This window comes from Zea mays, chromosome 7 (assembly GCF_902167145.1).
Source record: "Zea mays cultivar B73 chromosome 7, Zm-B73-REFERENCE-NAM-5.0, whole genome shotgun sequence".
NCBI classification, from domain to species: Eukaryota; Viridiplantae; Streptophyta; class Magnoliopsida; order Poales; family Poaceae; genus Zea; species Zea mays.
The window spans coordinates 37,124,076-37,143,679 of NC_050102.1; positions in this window are offsets into that span (position 1 = coordinate 37,124,076).

Below are 19,604 nucleotides of genomic sequence, written 5' to 3' on the forward strand. Positions count from 1 at the left end.
GTCTCCTTATGATGTAATTATTTATTTATTTTGTACAAAAACTCCTATTGTATGGTAAAGTTGTAATGTTCGTTTTTGTACCATGATTCATCATATGTGTGAGACTTGGTCCCAGCACACCTGGTGATTATGTTCGCACCCGGGTCCCTAAAACCCGGGTGTGACAATCCATTAGGCGATAGAATGATGAAACTCTTCGTTTATTCCTCAAAAGGTTTCAAATAATGAGGAATCGTATCCCCGAGGTTGCTGAGGTGACTGTGATCGAACACTTCTATCGAGGATCCAACGATTCGGCTTTCGTCCAAGCCATACTTCAAAAAGCACCTACCACCTCTGAACAACTGTTCAGGGAGGCGGACGTCTACATCACCGCGGATGAGCGGGCTCAAGACCTCATTGGAGACGTAAAGCTCGTACCACCCCCACCGCGAAGGGACATGAACCAGCAACTAGACAAAGGCTGGGAGAAGAGACCCCGGGAGGAGGTACACACCGTCGGGCCACCTGCCACTCGAGCCCACGGCGTACCCCGTGGAGGGGTAAGGACACTAGATGAGATTCTCGACTCCTAGTGCCCATACCATAAGGACATGCGGCACACCCTGCGGAACTGCAGGGATTTCAAAAACTCTGTCGGGTGTTGGGGACTTGTTCTCAAAAGCTATGAATTAAGAACAAGGCAACATAAAATGTTAAATGTTAATGTTCTTCGTCCAACGAAGCATTATTCCCTTGGGGATAATGGGCCTTAGACGAAGGTTAATGACAATACAATTACGAAGGTTATACCTTCATAATTGAATTTTAACAGATTGTGTAAGATGACATAAAATATAGAATACCAAAGGTAAATGAATCATAAATAAACCATATTATATCCATTCATTATATTTAAGTGTTAAATACAATTATACCTTTGCCTTGGGAAAGATTGATTCCCGAGTGATGTGATTGCAAATACCGGAAAAACATGAACAGTAAAGGAATACTGTTCACTATTTATAGGCACAGGACCCAGCCTGTGAGGAATTACAATCATACCCCTCATAAAAGTTTACAACAATGACTCGAACTCTTATGGGCTAAAGGGTCATTCTATCTTTAAGTCGGTTTGCATTTCCGAAGCTTCATGAACTGTATCCTTCGGTATCTCGTACAAACAGCTTCAGCCGAAGCTGTTTCTTCCTGCATGACCTTCGGCGACGAAGCATGGTCCCAACAGTAGCCCCTTCGCGGTGTTAGATCGTTTTTCGTAACGAGCTTGATCCGTGAAAAGAGTATCTCAGGCTTCGGGAAGCCGAAGGTCCAAAAAAACACCTTCCCTGAGCTCGTTGCCGAGAAACGATTAAAATAATCCGAGCGCAAGGTGGCCCCGCCATGCAGCAGTTACACGTGTCCTGGCGATTCACCTTCTCGGGTTCTGTGGCCCAGTGTTCAGTGGGTACCAGCTGTTCGCCTGGTGTAAAAATTCTGGCGACTCGCCTTCTTGCCTGCATCACTATATAAACATACGGGTAGGTGTGAAGTTACCACAGCATTCATTGCTATTTGCACTGTTTTGCTGCCAAAATTTTTAACCATAGCCGAAGCTTGACTCTCAGAACCAGACGAAGCTCCAGATTGAAGCCTACTTCGTCAGAAGAAAAAGCTTCGGAAGAAAAAGCATTTAGTTCCCAAAAAATTCAGAGTTAAATGGCCAGAGTGCGTTCTACCGCTAGGGTTGAACGTGAGGGAGGCGAAGCTGAGGGATCGGAGACTGTTCCCATTTCCGAAGCGATGCAACGATCCGGACTGGTAACCCCGGAAGAAATCCCCACTGCTGAAGCAGAACAAGCGACTGCCGAAGCGGAAGAAGAAGACATTGAGGAAACTGATTCCGAAGATGATTACCGTATTGCCATACCAAGTAAGCCCAGCCACTTGGACTTCGGAAAGTCGACTGTTTCGAAGGCTGATCTGTCCAAGATGGTAAAGTCGGGTTATTTCAATGAAAGTCAGGAGAAGCTGCTACGCTTCGGAGGGGAAGAAACTACCCCGAAGCCAGAGAAGGACGAAATAGTTATTTTCAAGAGCTTTCTAAAGGCTGGATTGAGATTCCCCCTGCATGGGATTATTGCAGATGTATTGAAGAGGTTTGGGATCTACTTTCATCAGCTGACTCCTAACGCTATCGTTAGGCTCAGCGTCTATATCTGGGCCCTCCGAAGCCAGGCGGTGGAGCCGTTTGCGGACAGTTTTTGTCGAGTTCATGAACTGCATTATCAGACGAAGGCTAGAAAGGATGGATTGCATGATAACTTTGGTTGCTATAATTTTGCCTATCGGAAAACCACAAAGTTTCCTGTCATCAGCTATCGAAGCAAGTGGCCGGCAGGGTGGAAATCGGAATGGTTCTACGTCAAGGTTGATGACGACAAGGAGAAGCTCGTGCAGAGTCCGCTTGAACTAATCTTTGGAGAAACCCGACCTCATTGCAACATGACACCAGAAGGTCCAACCCAAAAAGCGTTGGCTGAGTTTAAAATTATTTCAGAGCATATCAGCACAAGAGACTTGGTCCAAGAGTTTTTGGCTTTCCGGGTTTTTCCTACCTTAAAAGAATGGGAAATGCCGAAGCTAGAGGGGGAGAAGAAAGAAGGGGAACTTGTGCGGTTACCTTACTATTACAAGTTTAAGAAATTCTTTAAAACACCTTGCCAAGAGTGGCTGGATACAATTGAAATAATGTGCAATGAAATACTCGGCAATTACTCCAAAAAAGAAGATCAGTTGATGACTGCGGCCTTCGGCACCCGTCCGAAGCGAAGACTGAATCGAGTGCTGGACGCCTTGGGTTTTGAATACCCAGACTACGAAAATCTGAATAAAGGTGTCGGAGGCCGGAAAAGGAAAAGGGTAACCGAAGCTTTAAATGAAGATGAGAAAGAACCACCAAAAAAGAAGAATATTCCGAAGAAGAGGAAAGTACTATCTCCGAAGCAAAAAATATCCGACGAAGAGGAGACTCCCGCATCACGCTCTGCCACTGACGTGGAAGAAATTTTGAAGGTAATGACTGAATCCCTGCCTGCGAAGCTAAGTCCATTGAGGCCTCAACTGACAAAGTTTTTTCAGAAGGAAAAGGAGCCCGAAAAAACGAAGAAAACGACTAAAACAAAGAGACAAAGAATCATCACAGTGACAGAAGTCATTGACAAGACGCCACCGAGAGCTTCAGCTCAGAAGATACCAGCGGCTGAGGAAATAACAAATATTGAAATCACACCTTCGGAGGTCGCGGCTGCCGAAGCTACCTCAATTGAAGATTTGAACTTGGAAAGCACAATCGAACACATCGACAAAATGCTGCTAGACATGGCCACAGAAGAAGCTACTACTGCCGCCGAAGAGGTCATGGCCGCAGTGTCTGGGAAAGAAAAGGAAATTGTTGACGAAGCTTCAGAGGACGAGGCCTTCATGTTTCAAAATTTAGTTGGAGAAAAATTGTCAAAAACCGAAATAGAAGAGCTTAAAGAGTATGCCAAATCTTGCGGATATAAACCAGGAGCACTCCTCTTTGGAGGTATTGATGATGAAAAATTGGACTGTATCCGGGATCAAACTGGAGCTAAGGTTATTGGTACTTTGTCAAAGAGTATCGGTTTTCCGAAGCTGGAAACGGACATTAGCCGCTACCGACGACAACATATCGTTGGTAGTTTATTTTATTCCAATTTCAAGGTGAACTACTTTTCCCTTGACTTTTATTGTTTTTAATAATGAAGGCATGTCTAACGAAGGTTGTTTACGTGCAGAGTATGCTGTTGAGCAAAGCTTTGAAAATGCAACAAGATCTGGAAGACAAAAAACACGAGGTTATAATTGAAAATTTAGAAAGCAAAATAAAAGAGCAATCAGCTACTATTGAAAAGAAGAATTTCGAGCTTCAGGTAACTGAAGGCTTATTGGCAGAAGCCGAAGCTAAAATGACAGAATTGAATACGAAGCTTCTCTGCCAATCTGAACAGTTTGAACAAGAAAAGCAAGAACTTAATGCAAAACTTGAAGCCGAAGTCCAACAAAATTCAGATTTGAAAAAATTATTGGTAAGCCTTCAAGACAAATGTTTGGAATTTAGCAACAAATGTATTCAACGACTGAGAAAAATCTTCCACTCAGTTGGAGCTAGCAGTGAGAAATTCACCCCGTCAGCTGAAGATTTACCAAAGACCTTCGAACATATTGAAGGTGAAATTGATGAGCTTGATGAAGTTATAGCCGGGCACGGTGACTTCTGTGCCTGGGTAGCTTCTCGGGGCACTGCTGCAGCTTTCCTAAAAGCTGGTTGCGATCATGGAAAAATTGTCAATAGGCCCAATTTCACTCTATCGCCATCAATTCTAGATGACATTCCTGATCTCGCCCGAAGCATTTCTAATAGGTTTGTAAAGATGATATGGACAAAAGGCGGGCGAGAAAAGGCTGGAGACGAAGCTCGGATTCATCTTGAACCAGTAAGAAATCATACCTTGTGCTTACCTTTTCCTTCAAGCTTGGTTTTGACCTACAACAACTTAATTTATGTAGGATGACGAAGCCGAGACCGATGCTTAAAGAGAATGACGCCGAAGCTGAGGCCCCATGAAGATCAAATAGGAGTAGACTGTAGACAGACTCAAGGAACTTTTGAGATAACTTTTGTAAATATAACTAAACTTGTTCTTAATGAATTCTGTTCATACCTTGTAATATGCTCTTACCCTTCCATTAATGTATGAGAGGTGCTTTGATGTGGACGAAATTATCTTTTTGAGCCGAAGGCGAAAAAAACACCTTCCCTTCTTTTCGTACACAGCGAAGCATAAAAAACAACTTTTCCCTTTTTTCCGAAGCTCTTCTTTTCGTGCACGACGAAGTACAAAAGATAGTTTTTTTTCTTTTTTGCCGAAGCAGCCACTTATGCTATGATGATGGTTATCCTACATATGCCTGGATGAATGTTTATGAATGCAAATGTTATGATGTAATGTGATGTGCAAATGAACGTCCAAATACATATCCGAAGCCATAATCACAACCGTTATTTCCTTAGAAACAATCACATATCAGCGCTGACTTTTCGCTGTAAGCTCTGCATTCCCTTAGGAACGACTTTGGAGCTTCTTCGCCTTTTACTTTCGGCGGAATCAGCGTTGACTTTTCGCTGTAAGCTCTGCATTCCCTTAGGAACGACTTTGGAGCTTCTTCGCCTTTTACTTTCGGCGGAATCAGCGTTTATTTGACGCTGTAAGCTCTGCATTCCCTTAGGAACGACTTTGGAGCTTCTTCCCTGTTTTCTTTTCGGCACTCGATGGTGCGTTCTCAGCTTTTACATTTACATCCTTGGGGGATTTTGCTCTTATAAAGCTAAAAAAGGAAATTACATATGATGGCCCCATTAAAAACCTTTCTCCCCCTTCAGAAAGGAAAAGGGTGCCCTGAAAGAAAAAATGTAAAAAATTACATCAAGTTACACATAATATCGCCGAAGCTCATCCGCATTCCAAGATCTAGGAATGTCGTTGTCGTCCATATCCTTCAATCTGTATGAACCGGGTCTTGACGAAGATGCTACCAAAAAAGGTCCCTCCCATTTCAACTGCAACTTGCCCACTGTATCTGGATTAGCCACTCGCCGAAGCACCAAATGTCCTGGCTCAATATTCTTTAGCCGAACCTTTCTATCACGCCATTTGATTGTTTCGGCTTGATACTTATTGATGTTCTCCACAGCTTGAAGCATGATCCCTTCTATAGCATCTTTTTCCACAGAATGATCAGCTTCAGAATCTGATTCTGCCGAAGCTACTACTCTTATTGATCCAGTTTTGGCTTCCTCCGGAGTTATTGCTTCGTCACCAAACAATAGTTTGAATGGAGTAAAGCCTGTTGACCTTGATATTGTTGTATTGTGGCTCCATACCACTTTGATTAATTGATCTGGCCACTTTCCCCTGGGTTGATTGAAGATTAACTTCATTATTCCTGTCATTATAATGCCATTGGCTCTTTCAACGAGTCTGTTTGACTCCGGATGCCTAACTGATGCAAAATGGATCTTCGTACCAATTTGATCACAGAAATCTCTGAAAGCTTCGGAGTCGAACTGTGTTCCATTATCTACAGTGATGGCCTTTGGTACCCCGAAACGACAAACAATATTCTGCCAGAAAAACTTTTGAATGGTGGCCGAAGTTATTGTGGCTAAAGGCTTTGCCTCAATCCATTTAGAAAAATATTCCACAGCCACTACAACATATCTTAAGTTCCCTTGGGCCGGTGGTAACGGACCTAACAAGTCAAGGCCCCACCTTTGCAATGGCCAGATAGGTTGTATGAGCTGGGTTAAGGACGAAGGTTGTTTTTTATCTCTTGCACATTTCTGACAACCTTCGCACTTTTGAATTAATTCCGCTGCATCCGAAGCTGCCTTCGGCCAATAAAACCCTTGACGGAAAACTTTTCCAAGTAACGGCCTAGATCCAATGTGAGATCCACACATGCCTGCATGTATTTCTTTCATCAACTCTATGCCTTCGGCTCTAGATAAACACTTGAGTAATGGAGCACAAACTCCATGCTTGTACAACTCCCCTTCTATCATGACATATGGACGAGCTCTTGCCTCTATCCTCCTGTTATAAGTTTCGTCATCTGAAAGGAATTTACCCTGAAGGTAAGAGATGATCTCAGTTCTCCAGTCTTCGCTATAAACAGGAGATATATTGAGGACTGCTCTTTCAAGAAGTTCCACTGAAGGTCTTTTATTGTTTCGAAGAACACATCCGAAGGTAAGGGCAGCCCTGTGCTGCTGACTTAGCTAGCAAATCAGCATGCTCATTTTGTCCTCGAGGGATATTTTTGACAGAAAATCCTTCGAAGGAAGCTTCGATTCTTCGGACCGTGTCTAGATATTTTTCAAGCTTCGGATCTTTAGCCTTGCAACTCTTGTCGATATGACCCGAAACAACCTGGGAATTAGTTTTAAGAATGGCCCTTCTGATTCCCATTGCTTTTAACTTCCGAAGACCCAAAAGCAGGGCTTCGTACTCAGTAATATTGTTTGTACAACTAAAATCGAGTCTTGCCACATAACAAGTTTTAACTTTGGATGGTGAAACCAACACAGCGGCTGCTCCTGCTCCGAAGGTTCCCCAAGACCCATCGCAAAACACTGTCCATACTTCGGCATCTTTATTTGTTTCTTCATCCTGAGCCCCTGGCGTCCAATCGGCGATGAAATCTGCCAACGCTTGAGACTGGATCGAAGATCTATGCACATAATCAATGCAAAATTCATTGAGCTCTGCAGCCCATTTTCCAATCCGCCCAGTAGCTTCTCTATTTCTCATAATATCCTTCAATGGCTGCGAAGAAGGAACAACAATATTGTATGCTTGAAAGTAATGTCGAAGCTTCCTGGATGCCATCAAAACAGCATATAATACCTTCTCCAATTCTGTATAATTTTTCTTTGATATACTAAGAACTTCATATACAAAATACACTGGGACCTGCTTCTTGACTTGGCCATCAAGCTTCTCCTGGACAAGTGCTGCACTTACCGCTGAGTGCGAAGCTGCCACATATAATAACAAAGGAGCCTCTGGCGTTGGTGGAGTTAATGTTGTTAAATCTATCAAATATTGCTTCAGTTCCTCGAAGGCTTTTTGTTGGCTTGGTCCCCATTGAAAGACTTCGGCTGATTTCAACACTTCGAAGAATGGTAAATTTCTTTCTGCTGATCTGGATATGAATCTATTGAGAGATGCCAGCCTCCCTGTCAATCTTTGGGCCCCCTTTTTTGTAGTTGGTGGCTCCATTCGAAGTATAGCTTCAATTTTACTTGGATTAGCTTCGATTCCCTTTGTTGAAACCAAACATCCAAGAAATTTCCCCTTCTTTACTCCGAAGACACATTTTTCTGGATTCAACTTTAGACCAGCTTGTCTAAAACTGGCGAAGGTCTCCTGCAAATCAGCAATGTGATTTCCCTGTTTCGTGCTTTTTACAATGATATCATCAACATAAGTTAGCACATTTCTGCCTATCTGAGACTGGAGAACCTTCGCAGTCATTCTGCTGAAACTTCCTCTAGCGTTCTTGAGCCCCTCAGGCATCCGAAGGTAACAATATGTTCCACTAGAGGTTATGAAACTGGTCTTCGGCTCATCCTCCTTCTTCATCCAAATTTGATGATAGCCTGAATAACAATCGAGAAGACTCATAAGCTCTGACGAAATTGCTGCATCAACTAAAGAGTCTATCCTTGGCAATGGGAATTCGTCCTTCGGACAGGCCTTGTTGAGATCTGTAAAATCGATACACATTCGCCATTTGCCATTGGCCTTTTTTACCATAACAGTGTTAGCTAGCCATTATGGGTACTTTACTTCTCTGATAACTCCTGCACTGAGGAGTCTTTTGACTTCATTACGAGCACCTTCGGCCTTGTCATCAGACATTTTCCGAAGCCTCTGCTTTCTGGGTCTAAAGGATGGGTCAACATTGAGCGAATGTTCAATGACATCCCTGTTAACTCCGCAAAGATCATTGGCTGACCATGCAAAAACATCTTTGTTGTTGAACAAAAACCTTATCAAGGTTTTCTCCTGTTCTTCGGATAATTGAGAGCCCAACAGCACCTTCTGCTCTGCTATGTCCTCACATAAGAGCATGGGCTTCGGCTGATCTGCTGAAGCTGCTTTCTCCCTTCTGAATTTGTACTATTCACAAGCTTCAGCTCCATCTATGTTATGGATTGCTTTTGAGTCAGTCCAGTTTCCCTCAGCCCTTCTGGCAGCTTCCTGACTCCCATGAATAGCAATGGGTCCTTGATCCGAAGGTATCTTCATGCAAAGGTAAGCAGGATGAAGAATTGCTTCGAAAGCATTGAGGGTGCCACGACCAATAATTGCATTGTAAGGGTATTCCATGTCAACAATGTCAAACACAACTTGCTCAGTTCTGGTGTTGTTGATGAATCCGAAGGTCACTGGCATGGTGATCTTGCCTAGTGCTACAATCTGTCTTCCTCCGAAGCCACAGAGAGGGTGTGTAGCATCATGAATCTTATCTTCTGGCTCTTGCATTTGCCTGAAGGCCTTAACAAATATGATATCAGCTGCACTGTCTGTATCAACCAAGACATTATGGACCAGAAACCCTTTGATAACGCAAGAAATAACCATAACATCGTTATGAGGAAAATCCTTGAGCTGAAGGTCCTCCTGGGAGAAGGTGATTGGAATGTGGGACCATCTTGACTTGATGAAGGGTCCCTGCACTCCAACATGTTGTACCCTTCTCTGCGCCTCTTTCTTCTGCTTTTTGTTGGCTGGTTCTGAGCACGAACCACCTGTTATCGGGAGCACCAGCTTCGGAGCCGAAGCAGCTCCAGCTTGATCGTTGAACGAAGCCATCAGCTCAAAAAAGTGGAAGTGAGTTCACCGGAGGTGGGCGCCAATGTTGGGGACTTGTTCTCAAAAGCTATGAATTAAGAATAAGGCAACATAAAATGTTAAATGTTAATGTTCTTCGTCCAACGAAGCATTATTCCCTTGGGGATAATGGGCCTTGGACGAAGGTTAATGACAATACAATTACGAAGGTTATACCTTCGTAATTGAATTTTAACAGATTGTGTAAGATGACATAAAATATAGAATACCAAAGGTAAATGAATCATAAATAAACCATATTATATCCATTCATTATATTTAAGTGTTAAATACAATTATACCTTTGCCTTGGCAAAGATTGATTCCCGAGTGATGTGATTGCAAATACCGGAAAAACGTGAACAGTAAAGGAATACTGTTCACTATTTATAGGCACAGGACCCAGCCTGTGAGGAATTACAATCATACCCCTCATAAAAGTTTACAACAATGACTCGAACTCTTATGGGCTAAAGGGTCATTCTATCTTTAAGTCGGTTTGCATTTCCGAAGCTTCATGAACTGTATCCTTCGGTATCTCGTACAAACAGCTTCAGCCGAAGCTGTTTCTTCCTGCATGACCTTCGGCGACGAAGCATGGTCCCAACATCGGGCATGACCGACCATTCCAGCCGCTACCGCCTCCCCCGCCTCGAGGAGAGCCTAATGAGCCTAGGCAGCCTCAGCAACAGGAAGGGGGGAGAGGTGGATCTTTCCAGCGTATTGATAGGGAGGTCAATTTCATATTCGGAGGCCATGGGGTGCAAGAAAGCAGAAGGCAATAAAAACTTAATGATCGATAAGTTCTAGTGGCCACAAACAGTGCTCCGGCTCCTTACCGATGGTCGGAGCACACAATATCCTTCAGCCAAGTTGATCAGTGCCTTAACTTCGATCACCCCGGCAAATACCCACTGCTCGTCGACCCTATAATCCAGGAAAGTCAGGTTAATAAGGTACTGGTGGATGGAGGCAGCAGCATCAACGTCACCTTTCCCCGAACACTTCAAGCCCTGGGGTCGCCATCGACGATCTCACTGAGTCGGATACTCCTTTCTTCGACATCGTGCTGACCAAAGTAGAGTACCCACTAGGACACATCTACATGTCTATCACCTTTGGAACCCTAGAGAACCACTGAACTGAGTTCCTAAGGTTTGAGGTGGCGCGTTTCGATTGCGGGTACAATGCCATTATTGGAAGACCGGGGTTGGCGAAATTCATGGACATCCCGCACTACCCATATATGATACTCAAAATGCTAGGGCCTCAAGGGATCATCACCGTGCGTGCTGACTTCCAAGGCGCCGCAGAATACTTCTGGGGTGCCATTCAGATGGCTCTCACTGCTAGGCCCTCGGTAGCCCTTCCCGCACAAGTCGATGGCAAGCCGATGGAAGAAGACTTTACAATCCCATCGAATGAAGCCTCAGTCGCGACCTCTAAGCGGCCGACCGAAGAAGATAAAAGAATCAACCTCGGATTCTCTGATGAACGCAAGACCACGATCATCAGTTTTAGCCTCGACGACAAATAGGAAAGCACGCTCGTCCAGTTTTTGCAAGACAATCGGGACGTGTTCGCATGGCAACCTGCGGACATGTCGGGAGTCCCGAGAGAGCTAGTCGAGCACAAACTCAAAGTGTACCCTCAGGCAAGACCGATTCGGCAGAAGCTATGTCGTTTCACGCCCGACAAAAGAGAGGCCATTCGGGTGGAATTAGCTCGCCTGGTATCGGCAAGTTTCATTAGAGAAGTACTACATCCTGAATGGCTGGCAAATCCTATTCTTGTACTCAGAAAGAATAAAGTTGATTGGCCCATGTGCGTCGACTATACCGATCTCAACAAACACTGCCCGTAAGATCCTTTCAAACTCCCTATGATAGATCAAGTAGTCGATTCCACCGCTGGTTGTTCTATGCTCTCTTTCCTGAATTGCTACTCCGGATATCACCAAATCAATCTAGCAAAGGAAGATGAAGAAAAGACTGCATTCATTACACCTTTTGGAGCTTTCTATTGTACCTCCATGTCGTTCGGCCTCAAAAACTTTGGAGCAACTTACCAAAGGGCTATCCAAACATGCTTAGCCGACCACTAGGGCAAGCGAGTGGAAGCCTATGTTGATGATGTAGTAATCAAAATAGAAAACCTGGATAGCTTCATCGAGGATTTGAGTAGGTCTTCAACATCTTGAGGCGCTACCAATGGAAGCTGAACCCAGAGAAATGTGTGTATGGAGTACCAGCTGGAAAGCTACTTAGGTTTATCGTCAGCGATCGAGGAATAGAGGCAAACCCAGAAAATATTGAAGCCATAATGAGAATGGAGCCACCACGGTCACAGAAGAAAGTATAGAGGCTCACTGGGTGCATGGCAGCGCTGAGTCATTTCATTTCAAGGCCTAGCGAAAGAGGAATGCATTCTATAAACTGCTCAAGAAGGTGGATAAATTCCAGTGGACTACAGAAGCTCAAGAAACCCTAGAAGTGATAGATAAGTTTCTTACTACACCACTAGTACTCAAGCCGCCGTGCCAAGCTACATCCGATCAGCCAGCCGAGGACCTACTGCTATATATCTCTTGCACGACTCACGTTGTAAGCACTGCATTGGTGGTCGAGCGGGCAGAAGAAGGGCGTGTGTATCCAGTATAGCATCCTATTTACATTATCAGCGAAGTCCTCGGTCCCTCGAAGATAAGGTACCCTCAAGTTCAGAAGCTATTATATGTAGTACTTCTAACTGCTTGTAAACTCCGGCACTATTTTGACTACCACAAAGTCATAGTAGTCACGGGATTCCAGATAGGAGATATACTCCACAATAAGGAAGTTGTTGGAAGAACAACCAAATGAGCATGTGAACTCGGAGCTCATGACATAGAATTCCAACCTCGTACTACAATAAAAACTCAAGCACTTGTCGATTTTATATCAGAATGGACTAAACACCAGGTCCCAGAAAACCCAAAAGATGCTGAAGTCTGGAAAATGTACTTCGATGGCTCATTGAGATTGTAGGGGACAGGAGCAGGGATCCTTTTCATTGTCCCTGGAGGTGACCAACTCAAGTAAGCGCTTTAGCTCCTATTCCCAACATCCAACAACGCCGCGGAGTATGAAGCCTTAGTTCACGGGCTAAGCATCGCCATTTCACTAGGCATCAAAAGGTTAATGGTATACGTCGACTCGCTAGTAGTCATCAGCCAGGTAAACAAGGACTGGGACTACTCAACCGACTCAATGAACAAATACTACATTGCGGTGCGGAAGCTGGAAGACAAATTCGAGGGTTTTGAATTTCACCACGTGGAAAGGGATCACAATGCAGCAGCAAATGCATAGTCAAAATTAGGGTCCAGTCGGGCCCAGGTTCCACCTAGGATTTTCGTCCAAGAGGTACAACAACCAAGCATCACCGCAGAGCATGCTGAAGAATGCAAAACCATAGACCAAGCAGAAATAGATCCCAACGACTGGAGAGAGCCAATTATCAGGTACATAAAAATGAGGAAGAACCTGAAGACAAGGTCGCGGTAGAACACATCGCAAGACAGTGAGCCCACTATACCATCATAGGGGGTCTGCTATATAGAAGAGGTGCAGGAGGAGTCCTCATGAAATGTGTTCATTCGGCTACAGGAAGGCAGCTACTAGATGAAATCCACGTAGGGCAGTGTGGCATACATGCAGCATCAAAATCATTAGTAGGGAAAGCCTTCAGGTCCGGTTTCTATTGGCCAACAGCAAAGAATGATGCGGCATATTTGGTTCAAAAATGCGAAGCATGCCAGTTCCTATCGAAGCAACAACACTTGCCCGCCGAGCATCTGCAAACTATTCATATAACCTGGCCCTTTGCATGCTGGGGGATGGATATGATCGAACCATTCAAAAAAGCTCAAGGAGGGTATACCCACGTATTTGTCGCTATCGACAAGTTCATAAAGTGGATAGAGTACAAACCAATCGCGTCTCTAACTTCAGCAAAAGCAGTGGAGTTTATTCAGGAAATAATATTCAGATTTGGGATACCAAACAACATCATCACAGACTTGTGATCTAATTTCACTAGCTCAGAGTTCTTCGACTTCTGCAAACAGCGGAGCATCCTGATCAAGTATGCATCAGTGGCACACCCGAGAGCTAATGGACAGGTAGAAAGAGCCAACAGGATGATACTCGATGCACTCAGGAAGAAAGTATTTGACAAGAGCAAAAAGTTTGCAGGAAAATGGATCAGAGAACTATCATATGTGGTTTGGATCCTGCGAACCCAACCAAGTCGGGCCCTGCATGGAAACACTTTGTTCATGGTATATGGATCAGAAGTAGTGTTGCCAGCTGATTTGATCTTTGGAGCACCCAGGCTAACATTTGAAGGTATAGGTGAAGCAGAAGCAACCAGACTGTAAGATGTTGATATATTAGAGGAAGAACGTATGAATGTTGTCATCCAATCGGCTAAGTACCAGCAAACTATGAGGTGCTACCACAACAAGCCAGTGCAGCACCGATCCTTCGCAATAGGGGACCTAGTGCTCCGCCGGGTGTTAACGTGAGAAGGGCGACACAAATTGTCACCTCCATGGGAAGGACCATTCATCATTGCAGAGGTCACTTGGCCAGGATCCTACCGACTTACCCAGATGGACGAAACCGAAGTGGGAAACTTGTGAAATATTGAGCACCTTAGGAAATTCTACCCGTAGCAGTACGTCAAAACTCCAATCAGCAAGCCGCACTTTATAAACAAAAGGTTTCATTATCAAAAAAGCTTCTGTGTTCGCCCGCATACCAACTCTCAACTAGCAGGCAGTTTAAGTCAGAAACGACTTAAACCGACACAACATACTTGCATACACATAACTTAAGGTCAGTACTATACCCTGCTAATGGAGCAATCGGCTTAAGTCAAAAACGTCTTAAGTCAGTGCGACATGCTCACACTTACATAACTTAGGGTGATTACTACACCCTGCTAACGGAGCAATCGACTTAAGTCGGAAATGTCTTAAGTCAGTGCGACATGCTCACGCTTACATAACTTAGGGTGATTACTATACCCTGCTAACAGAGCAATTGGCTTAAGTCGGGAACGTCTTAAGTCGGTGCGACATGCTCATGCTTACATGACTCAGGGTGATTACTATACCCTGCCAACGGAGCAATCGGCTTAGGTCATAAACGTCTTAAGTCAGTGCGACATGCTCACGCTTAGATAACTTAGGTTGATCGCTATACCCTGCTAACGGAGCAATCGGCTTAAGTCGGAAACACCTTAAGACGATGAGGCATGCTCACACATACATGACTCTATCATGTGCCATCTCAACAAAAAATACCAACTCAATGAAAAGTGCTTTCTGTTCGAATGAATCAAAATTTGTTTTCACTAAACAATTACTGTGCAGGAGCATCCCCGCAAGGGACCTTGTCGGCAAGATCATCAGAAGGAGAAGGTTTACTCATACCAACAGATGCAGCGAGCACGTCAGCAACAATGTCATCATGCACCACGATGCTAGGCCTCTTCATCAACATTCGGTCGGCGCGAACAACTTTGTCCATCGCTTTGTCGCATAGTGCTTTCATAATACCACGGTCATCCTCTAAGACCTTGATGTCGCGATGAGCAATTTCCAACTCCTGCGAGACAAGTTTCTTCAAAGCACACAGTTCTCTGATGACAGAATCACTTGAAGACAGTAACCTATTAAGTCGTGACACTTCATTCTGAGAAACCTTCAACTCGTCCCCATGGCGGTCAAGCTCCGACATAGTAAAATGATGACTCCTCTCCAAAGTAGTAAGGGAGCCGCTGGCTTCGCGGTACAGTTTTTCCGGACTGTCATGGGAATTAAGAAGTCTTCGCATCTCCTCCTGCAGACAAGAAGAATACTAAGCATCCAAGCAAAAGCGCAGCACAAACGTATTGTGAGCAATCAAAAGAATCTACCTCATGGGCTCTCTTCTCTTAATCAAGCTGAGCATTCAAGGAAGAATTAATGGTTCGAGCACCATCCAAGAATGCAGAAACCTGATTCAGATCGGCTTGACTCTGAGCACATTTCTCCTCAGTGTCGGAGCACCGTCGAATCTGAGCTAGGAAGGCAAGAAGGATACAGGGAGTAAACAAAAGAGCAACAAACACCAAATAAATTTATCAACCCACTAACTGATGTTTGAGGCTTTCAGGACATCTATCTGTTTCTGAAGCAGGAGAGGATTCCACAGCAGTAAGGATAGAACCTGATCGGGGACAGGGGTACCGCACAACCTCAGGTGAGCTGACACAGAGCTAAGAGAATTATGCAGATACAAGAATTAGCAAAGGAGTCTTCTGTTGACAAAGTTAAAGTAGGGTAAGGATCAACTCACCTGAAGGTTAGAAAGGAACAAAGGAAATCCCAAAGCCGGAGGTGCCGAGGTGCCATCGAACGACGGGACACTAGCAGAGGCAATATCGAGAGCAGACTTGAGTCCCAGAGGAGGATTAGAGCTCATGCCCAAGGCAACACCTAGTGGGACCTCAGCTCCAACAGCGTGCAGCAGATCCTCAATGCCCAGGTCACTAACTTCTAAAGTGACAGGGCCAACAAGAGCAGTAGGAAGATCAAGGCTTGTCACCACTGGCTCCTCATACTGAACCGGTGGTGATCCGACATGAACATCCATAGAAGCAGCCAAAGAGGAGCTGAGCTTGGGACCCTTGGGGGCTGGCTCACCCTCAGAAGCACCCTTGGGGGCTAGGTCACCCTGAGTAGCACCCTCGGGGGTTGAATCACCCTCAGCAGCGCCTTCGGGGGCTGAGTTATCCTCAATCGTACCCTCAGGAGCTGGATAACCCTTGCATGTAACATCAGGAACCGAGGTGTCCCCATGGATTAGGCCGCCCTCAAAGGTCGAAGAAGCATGGGAAACTGTCTGGGTTATTTCTTGCCCGACAAGATTTCTAGCTGAGGGAATGTCATCCGAGACCTCTACATGGATGCCAACACTCCCAGTTTCAGGAAGTTCCAATAAAAGACCTTCTGGGATAATCTCCTCCAGCGCATGATCAATGTCAGACATCGTCATGCTCTCAAGATTAACTAGCCCCGACAGAGCCTAAATTGGGACATCGTTGCTGGTTTTGCTACGACGATTCTTGCGAACCAAAGGGGGAACCTCTTCTTCATCCTCTTCCTCTTCGTCAGACACACGTCCACCGACTCTAGTGCCACCACAGCTCTCAAAATCATCCTCGAGATTGGCACTCGTCGGTCATCACTAAGGTATGGGGCAGCAGAGTCAGCCCCCAGCTCCAAGCCGAATGAACGCTAAAGGTTTATTTTTCTTTTCTTCCCCTCGGCAGACATGGCTGGATAACCCGTTCAACATGATCGTTTGTGACAGGAACCTCCAGGAGTGCAAGCTCCTTCATCCTCACCAAAGGCACGCCCAGCTACAGCACTCGCCGACTCAATACGGGCAGATTCAGATGACTCACCAGCTAGCATACTAAGAACAGTGTTCACTTCAGCCTCGTCAGCAGTCGCTTGCATCCGAAGACGAGTCTATTTTCCTCTTCAGGGAGACCCCGGTACACAGCAATGAGGGCCTCAATATCTTCTGAAGAACGTCGTACTCTACGGCCTGGACTGCCGTTTTGGATAGGCGGGTTGGATATGAACTCTGAAAAGGGCTTCTACGGCAACAAAATGACACAATAAGGACACTACACATGACAAATATAGGAACTCATAGGCAACAACGCTTACCACATAGGGAAGATTCCAGGCAGAATACGAAGGGGGAGCACCAGCATTTGAAGCTTTGCCTCTCATCATCGAGTCATCCTGACTCAGCACGTCCTCCTCAGATATTCGCTTGTTGGTAATTCGAGTGGGGTCATTAACACCACTGTACAGGTAAGCAGGGTAGACTCTATCCTTCAAAGGCTGAATATTCTTAAAAACAAAGTCAACAGCAACAACTTCAGCAGTCAAGCCTCTGTTCTTCAATGCACATATCTCAGCAAGCAACACTCTGGACTCAGCAAGCTCTAAATCTATGGGGACCTCTGTCCCTAGGTGTTCAGACGTCGGGTTGTCTCCTCGATCGAGCGGGAAGCGATTTGTTATGATTCTCCATAGTGAACCACTTGAAGCGCCATCCCTTAATAATATCTTTCAAAGGAATGTCATGATACTCGGTCTTCCTGTCTCGGCGAAGTTCCAAGCTAGCGCCTCCAACAAGCTAATGCTGCCCTCCAGCCATCCTGGGCCAGCAATGGTAAAGATAATTCCAAAGCCCAAAGTGTGGAAGAATTCCAAGGAAAGCTTCGCAAAGGTGAACAAACGCAGCAACTTGAAGCACGGAGTTGGGATTCAGATGCGTAAGGTTCAGAGAGTAAAAATCGAGGAGACCACGAAAAAGGGAGAAACAGGCAAGGCCAGTCCCCGGATGAGAAAAGGCACGAAAATAACCGCCTCGTGGGTATCCTTAGGCGGTAGAACACCAATTTCAACAAGATGCAAAAGGTCAACTTCAGAAACGACAGAAATGTGGTTACCAGCAAAAGGGAGTTGGCTATTAGGATCGATCGGAGGGATGTCCGGCGTAGCAGCACTCTGTTTTCTCTTCCTAAGCACCATCACGATTTTTCAAACAGCGCGGTTTAGGGACAAAATGCGAAAATATGTGGGAAATTAGAAAGCTAGAAAGCGGTGGAGGAAAAAACAGGAACTAGGATTCAAGGGCCAAGAGGACTTCGACAAAAGTACAAGTTGGCCCACTAAGTCGGACGCAGAAGGGCAAACCAATGGCTCGGGAGAGTTTTGGTCGCAGCAAAGTAATAGGACTCGGTTAGTACCTCTAGAAAGCTAACAGACCGTCAGACAAAAGAACAGAATACGCAACAGCGAAGTGGCATGAAAACAGGCTTCATTCATCATTCCATCAGTTGGGGATCATTACAAAAGGAAGACTGACTCATTATGAGTCGGTCAACTGCCCCTCAATCCAACACTACATTACACTTCTAGTTAAACTACATTATACTACTACTAAACTACTACTACTATACTATACTAATACTTAAGCCAGTGGCACTCTGTCACCGGCATTGCTGTCGTCGCCGCCGCCCTTGTCGTAGCCGTCGCCGCCCCTGTTGCTGCCTTTGCCGCCGTCACCGTTGCCGTTGCCATCGCCGCTACCGTCACCGCCTCTGTTGCTGTCGTCGCCGACATCGCTGCTGCCTCCGTCGCCCTTGTCGTCGTCGCCGCCGCCCTCGCTGGCGCTGCCCTCCTTGGAGTCTGAGGAGTCCTCCACCTCCTCCGAGGAGGCCTCCTCCGAGTCATCCGACCCACCGAGCCCCGTGCTCTCGACGGACCAGATGTAAGACCGCTCTGCGGTGGACAGCCCCATGGAGTCGTCCGAATCATCGGACGACGCCACGGGGGACGCCGGAATGAGCGAGGGATCATACTCGGAGGAGACTTCCTCCGAGTACTCTGAGTCCCCAAAGTCCTCCGAGGGAGGACTCAGGGGGCGCTTGCGCTTCCCATCGGCGGGGCGGCGCCCTTTCTTGCCTTTCTTCCCTCCGGCCATGGTTCACTCGGAAGGATAGGAAGCAGGGAAGAAGAAGAAGGCGAATGAACGAGAGCAAGTGGGGAGAGCAGCCAGGCGAGCGGGCTATTTAAAGGGGCCAATTCCCTATATGCCACTGGAAAATATACTCATTCCTTGTATGCCACTGGCCCCACATGTCATAGACACCAAAAAATATACCTATATGCCACTCAGTGGCACACAAGGGATGAGTATAAAATCTGATGGCATACTAGGAATTTTCTCTATTTAAAGAGGCCGAGAGACGATCGTTCACTTCCTACCCGCTCACCGAACAGTCACAAGAATTCAAAAGTGATTCAAACTGCCTGGAAATGAGTCAGACGTCTGGCGCCGCTTCACGTAACACGGCACCGGATGGAATCAAAGTCAACCGCTCAAGTAGAGTATTATGTCTCTCCATCGTATCAAGTTACTATTTCAGGACTACGTGATGGACATCTTTTACTGGGTAGACACCCGTTGGGCACACCCATTGGGTGTACCGCCTAGATTCTCCGAGATTCTCTGAAGTAGTTAGACC